Here is a 12,202-nt window from a genome sequence, read left to right as displayed (position 1 = left end):
AACAGTGGATCTGTCGAAAGTCGCAAATCAAAATCTGGATAACATATAGATCAGTTAGATTGAGATTGCCTTAATGGCCATTCACATTCAAGTCAAAATCAATAACCATAGTAAAAAATGCATAATCATCTAGTGGTGGGTAGAAAAAGTAGTAATATAAATCTTCGGTTACCTGCTGAACTTGAGCTCCGACTTTCAGATTAAGAGTCACATGTCATCCAATCTAAGCCATGATCTCTTGACAATCGGTATAACTCGAAAATTTTCACTCAGACACCAGAAAGTGGACAGGACTGCTTAACACCAATTTTGACACTACTCTTGGACAGACACTCCAATACAACGGCACAAGAAACACCATCAAACCAAATAGGACACTAATCTTAGATAGGCAAACGATAAACTGGATTTGCATAAGCAAAAGGCAATAAAAATTATCATACAAAAGAACACAACTGTGGAAAAGATCTCCAATCAAACGGAAATGTAAAGATTAAAAAGCAAAAATACCATGCAAAAAAGAACACTGATAAGAATAATCTGGCTGGGATCAACATATGAGCATTTCAGCCAAAAAAAAACAACCAAAAATAGCTCAATCAGAACTGGAAAATGAAGAGAAAAAAAAACATGCATTAAAGGTTCTTTGAATTTCTAGAACAATTTATGATTGGATTTTTTCGATAAAATAACCCAATCTGAAAAAACAGGATCAACAGAAAAAATCGCAGTAAAATGTGGTAATTAAATTCTAATCTCCAAACTTGATCAACTAAACGAAATAAATTATATCAATTCTAAATCAAAATGCTAAAAGGTTAGGATGAAAATTGGATAAAAACTTTTTAAAAATTGATCAAGGCAGAGGCATTGACGACTAGGTTACCCTCATCAATTCAGATAAAAGTATTAATCAGTTATCATAGTAGCCAGTACCAAATCGACACAAGGTACACAAATGATATCTAAAGTAAACAACCAAGATGATCCTGATAATCGTTTTTACCATGAAACCTCGAAAAATTTAATCAGACAAACTCTTTGTGGATCAAAATATCAGAACAACCAATAAATCGTAACAACTACAATCCACTAGCTGGAGCAAAAATAAGCCTAAAATATAGTTGCTCTTAAAAGCTTAACGAGTGAAATAAATCGGTATGAACCAGTCAAGACCAAACGAAGTCCTGAAACAATTTGCCGCACAGGGCACTTACGCTCACACAACAAAAAGCCACTAACAAATCAGATACAACAGATGCTATTTAATAGCCAATGCTATGCAGCAAAAATGCCATTAAATGAGCATTTTTGTTTGCTCGTTGGGCTGGCCAAATAATTTCATCTACGTAGCAACATGACAAAGCAAGGATACAAAAAAAACAGCACAAAAACAACATCACACCAAACTAGACACTAATCTTGGATAGACAACCACTCAATTGGAATTCCAAAAACAAAAAGCAAGAAAGCTATTATACAAAACGAACACTACTGTTGAACAGAACTCAGAAATGTAAAAACTGAGAAGCAAGACTACCATAAAACACTGGACACTTATGAACATTGGGAACAAAAGATGTGCGTTTCAGCTAAAAGAAAAACACGATAGAAAAAAATAGCTCAATCAGAACTAGAAACAGAAAAAAAAACAGACGCCCTTACAGCCCTTAAACTTCTCTCATTGAATTGGCAGAATTTCGATAAAATTAACCCATATTAAGAAATCTGGAGCAACCAATATTTTTTTTCGATGGGAAATCTAAAAAGAAAATTCCACTTTCCAAACTAGAGGTCATATCTCGTGACTTTGACACTTTGCTGTTCGATAGTGAAGTTTGCCTTCCTTTTAACAAAGGAAATGGACAGAAATTAAGAAATCAAAAACCAAACTGTCAAAATTAAATCATCGCGACCTATATAAGAGTCTGAACTACGTTCATTGACTCTTAAACGGTTTCAGATGAATGGCAACATGACAAAAAAATGATAAAAAGAAATAGTCTTTAAATCAGATTCGAGTTAAAATCAGTTCTCATAGTAGCAAGTACAAAATCATCACATGGTAAACAAATGATCACTAAATTAAACACACAACCACGATGAACTTGATCAAATTTTTGTGCAAAAAAACTTCGAAAAATTTCGACAAATTCTTTGCGGATCAGAATATCAAAATGCGATCAGCAAATGAATAGTATTATCTACAATCCAAAAGCTCAAACTAAAATATCCTTAAAATATAGCAGCTCAAAAAAAATTTAACGAGTGAAAAAAAGGAGAAATAAGCTTTGAAAAAGTCGTCAAATACCTAGGCCGCACTGGGCACTCACGCGCTTACAACAACAACAATTCACTAACAAAGCAAATACAGCAATGATATTTAATAGCCAATGATATGCAGCAAAACTGCCATTAAAAGAGCAATTTTGTTTGCGAATTGGGTTGGCCAAAGTGGATTCATAATGCAAAAATAATCGCTAGCGCTCTTGGTTAAGAACAATAATGGTCATTGTAACAACCTAAAGAAACTGGAACCGTAAATTTGTCATGAGCCCTCACATCTGTGCCCTGGTCGCATGAAAATAGGTAAAAACTAGCCATCAATAAAGCAGATACACATACTATTTTGTTGTCAATGCTATGCGGCAATCGTGTATCAAATGAGACTCTAGTTTCGAGTTTGGTTGGAAAAACAACACTTCTCGATTGTTTGAAAACAACAATGAATATTGTAAAAATCTTCAGAAGTTCGATCCGCAAGTTTGAACTCAAGTGCGAGTCTACAAATAGGTGAATATGTAGTTTGATATGAGTTGGACTGAATAACAATGACGCTCAGTAAGATATCCTAAATTCAGAGAAAAAAAAAGACTCAATCGTCATAGTAACAACTACAAAATCATCACACGGGAAGCATATTAAACAGCTAAAACATGTAAATGAAAATCGAAGTTGCAATAAAAATGAAGACTCAATAAAAATAAAAATTAGGCTGAGTTAACTTAGAGGATACTATGATGGCCACTAGAAATCCCTCAGCTCAAGAAAAAATCATAACCAATCATCAAAACAGCAAGCAAAAAATCATAACATCGCAAGCATATGATCCAGACATAATTTCATAATAAATCAGAAGGTGAGCAGCAATTGCATCATATCAATCTGGTCATTATTCTTGAACAGACACTCCAGCCAACCGTCAGATCTATAGAAAACACATGAAAAAAACCAAAAACACGGATAATGCAAAATAGACATAAAAAAAACGTGTTAGCATGAGCTGAACAATCCAAAACCAAGCAAACTGCCTCAAAAGGTGTAATGACGAAGAAATCTGAAAACCAACAAAACAGTGGATCTGTCGAAAGTCGCAAATCAAAATCTGGATAACATATAGATCAGTTAGATTGAGATTGCCTTAATGGCCATTCACATTCAAGTCAAAATCAATAACCATAGTAAAAAATGCATAATCATCTAGTGGTGGGTAGAAAAAGTAGTAATATAAATCTTCGGTTACCTGCTGAACTTGAGCTCCGACTTTCAGATTAAGAGTCACATGTCATCCAATCTAAGCCATGATCTCTTGACAATCGGTATAACTCGAAAATTTTCACTCAGACACCAGAAAGTGGACAGGACTGCTTAACACCAATTTTGACACTACTCTTGGACAGACACTCCAATACAACGGCACAAGAAACACCATCAAACCAAATAGGACACTAATCTTAGATAGGCAAACGATAAACTGGATTTGCATAAGCAAAAGGCAATAAAAATTATCATACAAAAGAACACAACTGTGGAAAAGATCTCCAATCAAACGGAAATGTAAAGATTAAAAAGCAAAAATACCATACAAAAAAGAACACTGATAAGAATAATCTGGCTGGGATCAACATATAAGCATTTCAGCCAAAAAAAACAACCAAAAATAGCTCAATCAGAACTGGAAAATGAAGAAAAAAAAACATGCATTAAAGGTTCTTTGAATTTCTAGAACAATTTATGATTGGATTTTTTCGATAAAATAACCCAATCTGAAAAAACAGGATCAACAGAAAAAATCGCAGTAAAATGTGGTAATTAAACTCTAATCTCCAAACTTGATCAACTAAACGAAATAAATTATATCAATTCTAAATCAAAATGCTAAAAGGTTAGGATGAAAATTGGATAAAACTTTTTAAAAATTGATCAAGGCAGAGGCATTGACGACTAGGTTACCCTCATCAATTCAGATAAAAGTATTAATCAGTTATCATAGTAGCCAGTACCAAATCGACACAAGGTAAACAAATGATATCTAAAGTAAACAACCAAGATGATCCTGATAATCGTTTTTACCATGAAACCTCGAAAAATTTAATCAGACAAACTCTTTGTGGATCAAAATATCAGAACAACCAATAAATCGTAACAACTACAATCCACTAGCTGGAGCAAAAATAAGCCTAAAATATAGTTGCTCTAAAAAGCTTAACGATTGAAATGAATCGGTATGAACCAGTCAAGACCAAAGCAAGTCTTGAAATAATTTGCTGCACAGAGCACTTACGATCACACAACAAAAAGCCACTGACAAATCAGATACAACAGATGCTATTTAGTAGCCAATGCTATGCAGCAAAAATGCCATTAAACGAGCTTTTTTGTTTGCTCGTTGGGTTGGCCAAATTATTTCATATACGTAGCAACATGACAAAGCAAGGATACAAAAAAAACAGCACAAAAACAACATCACACCAAACTAGACACTAATCTTGGATAGACAACCACTCAATTGGAATTCCAAAAACAAAAAGCAAGAAAGCTATTATACAAAACGAACACTACTGTTGAACAGAACTCAGAAATGTAAAAACTGAGAAGCAAGACTACCATAAAACACTGGACACTGATGAACATTGGGAACAAAAGATGTGCGTTTCAGCGAAAAGAAAAACACGATAGAAAAAAATAGCTCAATCAGAACTAGAAACAGAAAAAAAAACAGACGCCCTTACAGCCCTTAAACTTCTCTCATTGAATTGGATATGAGAAAGCAAGACAAAGACATGACAAAGCAAGGATACAAAAAAAACATTTTTAATTCAGATTTAAGCTGTAATCATTCTTCATAGAAGCAAGTACAAATCATCACTTAAATCGAATGATCTACAAAAGCAAAACAATCAATAAGCTCTAACGACTCAGCTATATTAACTGCAAGACACCAAAAAATTTTCACTCAGATATAATATCATCAGACGCCAGAAAGTGAACAGCACTGCACCATACCAATTTGAAACTTACATTCAGACAGACATTCGAATACATCAGCACACCAAACTAGACACTAATCTTGGAGAGACAACCCCTCAATTGGAATTCCATTATAAAAAGCAAGAAAGCTATTATACAAAACGAATACTACTGTTGAACAGAACTCACAGAAATGTAAAAATTGAGAAGAAAGACTACCATAAAACACTGGACATTGATGAGGAACACTGGGAACAACAGATGTGCGTTTCAGCGAAAAAGAAAAACACGATAGAAAAAAATAGCTCAATCAGAACTATAAACAGAAAAAAAACAGATGCCCTTACAGCTCTTTAAATTCCACTCATTGAATTGGCAATATTTCGATAAAATTAATCCATATTAAGAAATCTGGAGCAACTAATATTTTTAATTCGATGGGATAAAAACTAAATAACACTTTCCAAACTAGAGGTCGATTTTTTTTCTCGTGACCTTGACACTTTTGATGTTCGATAAAGAAGTTTGCCTTCCTTTTAACAAAGTAAATGAACAGAACTTAAGTAATCAAAACGTAAAACGCCAAAAATTAAATCATCGCGAGCTATATCAGAGTCTCAGCTACGTTCATTGACTCTAAAAAACGGTTTCAGATGAATGGCAACATGACAAAGAAATGATACAAAGAAAAAGTCTTTAAATTAGATTTGAGTTAAAATCAGTTCTCATAGTAGCAAGTACAAAATCATCACATGGTTAACAAATGATCTCTAAATTAAACACAACCACGATGAACCTGATCAAATTTTTGTGCAAAAAAAAATTCGAAAAATTTAATCAGACAAATTCTTTGTGGATCACAATATCAAAATGCGATCAGCAAACGAATAGTATTATCTACAATCCAAAAGCTCAAACTAAAATAGGCTTAAAATATAGCAGCTCAAAAAAAAAACTTAACGAGTGAAAAAAAGGAGAAAACTAGCTTTGAAAAATGAAACACCGGTTATCTGCCGGACTTGAGCCCCCGACCTCGAGATTAGGAGTCACATGTCTTCTAATCTGAGCCATAGTCGCTGGCCAATTAGTTTGCTCTAGCCACGACCAAACAAAGTCGTCAAATACCTAGGCCGTATTGGGCACTCACGCACTTAAAACAACAACAATTCACTAACAAAGCAGATCAGCAAATGCTATTTAATAGCCAATGATATGCAGCAAAACTGCCATTAAAAGAGCAATTTTGTTTGCGAATTGGGTTGGCCAAAGTGGATTCATAATGCAAAAATAATCGCTAGCGCTCTTGGTTGAGAACAATAATGGTCATTGTAACAATCTACAGAAACTGGAGCCCGTAAATTTGTCATACGCCCTCCCATCTGTGCCCTGGTCGCATGACAATAGGTAAAAATAAGCCATCAATAAAGCAGATACACATACTATTTTGTTGCCAATGCTATGCAGCAATCGTGTATCAAATGAGACTCTAGTTTCGAGTTGGGTTGGAAAAACAAAGCTGCTCGATTGTTTGAAAATAACAATGAGTATTGTAAAAATCTACAGAAGTTCGAGCCGCAAGTTTGAACTCAAGTGCGATTCTACAAATAGGTTCAGATGCAGTTTGATATGAGTTGAGTTTAATAACAATGACGGCCAGTAAGATACCCTGCACTCAGACAAAAAAAACTCAGTCTTCATAGTAACAAGTACAAAATCATCACACGGGAAGCAAATTAAACAACTAAAACAAGTAAATAAAAATTGAAGTTGCAATAAAAATGAAGATGCAATAAAAATAAAAATTAGACTGAGTTAACTCAAGGATACAATGATTGCCACTAGAAATCCCTCAATTCCAGAAAAAATAATCAATCATCATAACAGCAAGCAAAAAATCATAACATCGCAAACATATGATCCAGAAGACAATTTCATAATAAATCAGAATGTGAGCAGCTATTGTATCATATTAACTACTAGGACGATAAAGTAAGCCATTCATATAGTTCGTAAGCTTTTGAAATTCATCTAACATGAATCCACACTAATACCAAAAGAATAAGAACAGACATTACAATTCAAACTAAACATTTTTGCCATCGAAAAACATAGGGCATTCTAGAAACCAACACAAAAGAAAACCGGTAAAAAATCGATATCGAGTCACACAAATTTGGAGAAGAGGTTTTGGCTAAAATTTGAAACGAGTTGTATTGAGACAACATTGATTGCCAGCTAGATACTAAATTCAGATAAAAGTAATAATCAAACATCATAGTAGCAAGTACAAAATCATCACATGTTAAGTAACTGATCTCTGGATCAATTAAACAAACCGATACAGGAGATCCAGTTTATTCAATGACCATTCTCGAAACAATTCAATCAGACAAATGCACACAGAGGCGGCGATATCGCACCACTTGTGATACATTACACACATAAGGCTGCAAGCTAGAGAGGAAGCAACTGCGTCGAAAAACGGGTTGAATAAAGTACCAACAAATACAAACAAGTACGTCTCGCATTATGATAAAATTGAGGAAACAGGTGTGGAAAGGCAATTCCCTGCGTTAAATTATCACTGAAACAAAAGTTAGACAGAGGCGAAACAAAACTTCCTTTTTTTACAAAACATAAAAAAGGAAATGGTGCAAAATCTTCAAACAATTAATAGCATCTTTACCAATTTCGATATCGCACTTTAAAGCTAAAAACGCGCTCTGCACATTCAAGCAAAAACCATGATTTGGAAAGTAAGCCGAAAAAATAAAACAAACGACAGCTCGACAATTCCATGATTAAAAAAAAAATCCCAGATCTTAAGATCCCACAGCACAACTTTACCACTAAATCAGATAACCCGGGCTTGGAGATAACAAAATTTCATAATGAGGCAAAATCTATTTCGTACAGATTTGTTATAAAATTGTTTTTCGGGAAAAAGTCTGTACCCGATTACAGGTAAACAAGCTCTCGCAATGCAATCATGAGCAGCAATGCAATCATGAACTAGACTCTACTGGTTCTGCTGTTAAGAGTCTTTTCATATACTTAGAGAAAGAAAAACAGAAATAGACCTCACACGAGCCCAAACAATTCCGAAAAACTATATACATGAAAACTTAACTTATTTAAAAAACAAAAAAGCACATTGTAGAGATCCATAGAATCTACGAGAACAAGTAATTACATATCAAATCTGCTAAGAGATGCATATACAATTTAGATCAAATTTAGAATGAATTAGTTTGAGGAAGCAATTAACGCCACTCGAATACCTTCGATTCAGATTAAAACAACTATCAATTATTATAGTTGCAAGTACATTTTGCAAGTATAGCTGCATCAATTATTATAGTATCTGGAAAAAGATATTACGTCAAAAAATATGGAAAAAAAACAAGAAAAATCTAGTTCAGAAACACAGCAACAAAGAGCTGGAAAATAGTCAATAAACGCAAAAAAAAAACTTATAAAAATACTTAACTGTTTCAATTTTCCCGAAAAAAAAAAACGATTTCTAGAACAGTTTATGATTGACAATTTTTTGGAATTATTAACCAATTCGAGAAAACTAGATAAATAAGTAAAATTTTTATTTCGCTGGGAGATCTAAAAAAATCCACTTTCCAAACTAGACACTTTCCATGCACGATAGCGGAGTTTGCCTTCCTTTTAGCAAAAGAAAATAACCGAAGTGAAAAAGAAATAAAAAACTAAACCGCGAAGAAATAAATTTGAGCCTGAACAAAATTTAAAAGTTTTCCTGAAAATAAAAAAAAATCATCGCGACCTATATAAAAGTGTGAACAACGTTCATCGACTCTTAAAAACCGTTTGCTGTGTTAGACAGAAACTCCAGCCAAACACCAGGCTGTGTAAGACAGAAACTCCAGCCAAACGAAAAATGTATAGAAAATGCAATAGAAAAAAAATCGAAAACAAGGACATTTAATAAAGGAACAAAAACAAAAAAATACGTGTTATCAGGGGCTGAATAACCCAAACCAACTGCCTTACAAGATGTAGCATATAAAATTATTTAAGGCAACTTTCAAATTATGACACAGAGCGAAACTGCGCTTCGCACCACTTGCGATACAAAAGCAGAAAGACGCTAAGTCGGAGAAAAACTTTATGAAAACTTTATGTCAAAAAAAACAGATCTACCAAAATGAATCAAGCTAGCTTGGAAACAAAAGCATACCAAGACAATCGAATGTGAAAATCGCATCAAAAAATTCTAATAAGCATTATAATAGGTTAATAATTTCCCCTCACTCTCAAAACACACACAAACTTATTTGATCGTCCAATAAAACAATGAGGTCATTAAACCGTTATAAAGGCCGAAAACTATCCAGTCGAAAAAAATGCTGTCATGAAAAACTTGAGCAACAATTGCTATTAAGACTTCAGATATTCGGGCGATCCAGAAAGAATACAATTTTTTCGCTTGATGAGAGACGCAATACGAGGCAATTAAAACGATTTAATTAAGACTGAAACCTATCAACCCGAGCATAAGTGAGCATTAAAAATATGTTTCCATTCAAACAATTCATAATTAGGCCACTAAGCCGATAAAGTATACGCCGAAATCATTTGGGTAGAGTTTTTAAGCAAAAAAAAAACGAAAACATACGATAATAAAAAATTATAAACAGTAGAAGTAAATCAAAACTATATTGTAAATAGCATTCAGCAAAAAAAACAATAATACGAGGTGGCAACTAAGCCGACATAACAAAAGCAGACAAATAAAAATAGGACAATATTTTTTGAAACGACACATTTCGTTTGAAAAAAAAAACAAGTCCTGTCAGATTTGAACCTTGGACCTTTGCCGTCATATGCGTATTCATTACTTCCAGACAAAGTAAGACAGAGAGGCAAAGAAAAGTGATTTCACAATAAACTAAACTTAAATTTTCCATTTCCAGTTTTGACCATTCTGTGAACAAATTTAGTTACGGGAAAAAGTCTAGTAACCAATTGCAATACCCTTGCTTATCGCAAAAGTAACAACAATCATTCGTGAAAGACTGTCAAAAACTAGGCTACTAATGCTGACATAATTTAATACTTTTGGGGCGGAATACATAAAAATTATCATTTTCGTTGATTTATCTTTCTTTGGACGGACAGGGTGTACTTCCGCTTTCACCGAACTGCATGTTTTTCACAGAGGCGAAGCGGACCTTCCCACTACTTGCGATACAACACAATCATACAAAAAGCATCAGCCGAAAAAAATCAAAAATGTTGAAAAAAAAATTTGGTGAACCAAAATTCTCGCATGTTTCGATGAAGGACACCTAGGACCCAGCTAAAGCTGGAGGTACTTGTTTGAAAATTTTGAATTTGTTATATTGATACAGGGCGAAATGCGCAATTGCAAAAATTGGACTTTGTCAAAAATCTTAGTTGTTTTTTTTGCCAAATTAAGTAAGAAGAAAGAAAGTTTTTGAGATATTGGAATTTTCCCAAGGACATAATATTTCTCTCACAAAAAACACGCCGCTCCTGCTGGAAAAAATCTCTTAACCAAATCTTTCGACCAAGTTTCCACCTCGTATTGATGGGTAGTTTTTAAGAAAATTTGGAAAGTTTCTATAAAACGGACAAAATTCAAAAATTTGGTTTTCCAAAATCCATAACTTTTCTCCTGCTTAAAGCAGGTCGTGACTGGTAAAGTAAAGAAGATTGAAAGCTCGACAATTAGATTCAAAGCTTTTAGTTTTTAAATAAATTGGGCGTAGCAGAAAAAATTCACGCAAGTTGTAATTTCGACTGAACCCAAAAACCTAGGTTTTGCAAAGTAATTCTCGAAAACATTAAAAACACGGTCAAAAACCAAAACTTTGACTTTTCCGATGGTGATAATTTTTTGTAAAAAATTTTTGAGCGTCGTATTGTATCCAAAGAAGCTTCCCACAACCCGTTCTCTGAATTGAACCCAAAATCTATGATATGGGAGAGTATACTTTGATTAAATTCATAAAATTTTGAAAAAACGCTCAAAACTTTTTGAAGGCAAAAAACTTTTTTGTAGGAAATTTGTGGAAGGCCGCTCATGCAGAGAGCATCCTACTACCGGCTACCTCCATTCAACCCAAATTCAAGTTTGGGAGGTTAGTTTTCGAGAAACGTTTAAACAGATTCAAAAAACGGTCAAAAAAACAAAAACTTGACTTTTCCGAGGGCCATAATCTTATGTGGAACAAAAATTAGGCATAAGCGCTTATGGGAGAGAGCATTTCAACTCCAATCTAATCATTGAAACCAAAATCTCAGATTTGGTAAGATAAAGAGAAAACGAAAGTAAAATGTTGAGAAAACGAAAAAAAAAGTCAACAATATCGGCCAAACATTCCCCCCACTGACTTTTTCGAAGGCTGTAGACAAAGGAATAAAGCAAAAGAGACTAGGGGACTATGCAGGCGCTATTCCTATGGATACCCCATTTTTGAAAATCGGTAGAAGGGTTTTTGAGAATTTTTTTTTTTGCAAAAAGTGATAAAACTTTTCGAAAACGCCTCAAAAAAATCAAAATAAAAAACCCAATCCCATACACTTTCATAATTCCTTTTTTTATCAAACAATAATTCTCGATTTTAAATTCAAATTAGCAACTGAAAAAAACTTACGAAGCGGAAACAAGGCCGACAATCTTTGAGCAGACACCAGTTGATCCGAAAAAAAAATGATTTTGTAAAAAAAAGTCCTCCCTGAAACTACCCTGTAGTAACTAATACCCACTCAGTAGTTAACTTTGTATTTTCATGCAATTGAGCCTGTCAGCTGTGATTCAACTATAATTCAACATAAATGATTCAACTGATTTTGTTAAACTAGTTGTGAACTCGAAAAAAAGTTAACATTCCGATTTGATAACGCTTACTAATCGCAAGCGTAAAAAATGTCAAAACATTTCTGCATAATATTA

General features: G+C 33.8%; 2 protein-coding genes across 3 annotated transcripts in view; both read right to left on the bottom strand.

Moving 5' to 3' along the window:
* Positions 1 to 12,202, bottom strand: part of LOC134845487 (uncharacterized) — a 288,095-nt gene that overhangs the window by 212,363 nt on the left and 63,530 nt on the right. The gene's annotated exons all lie outside the window — the stretch shown is intronic.
* Positions 1 to 12,202, bottom strand: part of LOC134846207 (RNA-binding protein 28-like) — a 52,542-nt gene that overhangs the window by 39,824 nt on the left and 516 nt on the right. The gene's annotated exons all lie outside the window — the stretch shown is intronic.

This window comes from Symsagittifera roscoffensis, chromosome 5, assembly GCF_963678635.1.
Source record: "Symsagittifera roscoffensis chromosome 5, txSymRosc1.1, whole genome shotgun sequence".
Taxonomy (NCBI): domain Eukaryota; kingdom Metazoa; phylum Xenacoelomorpha; order Acoela; family Convolutidae; genus Symsagittifera; species Symsagittifera roscoffensis.
This window is presented reverse-complemented; position numbering and strand designations above follow the sequence as displayed.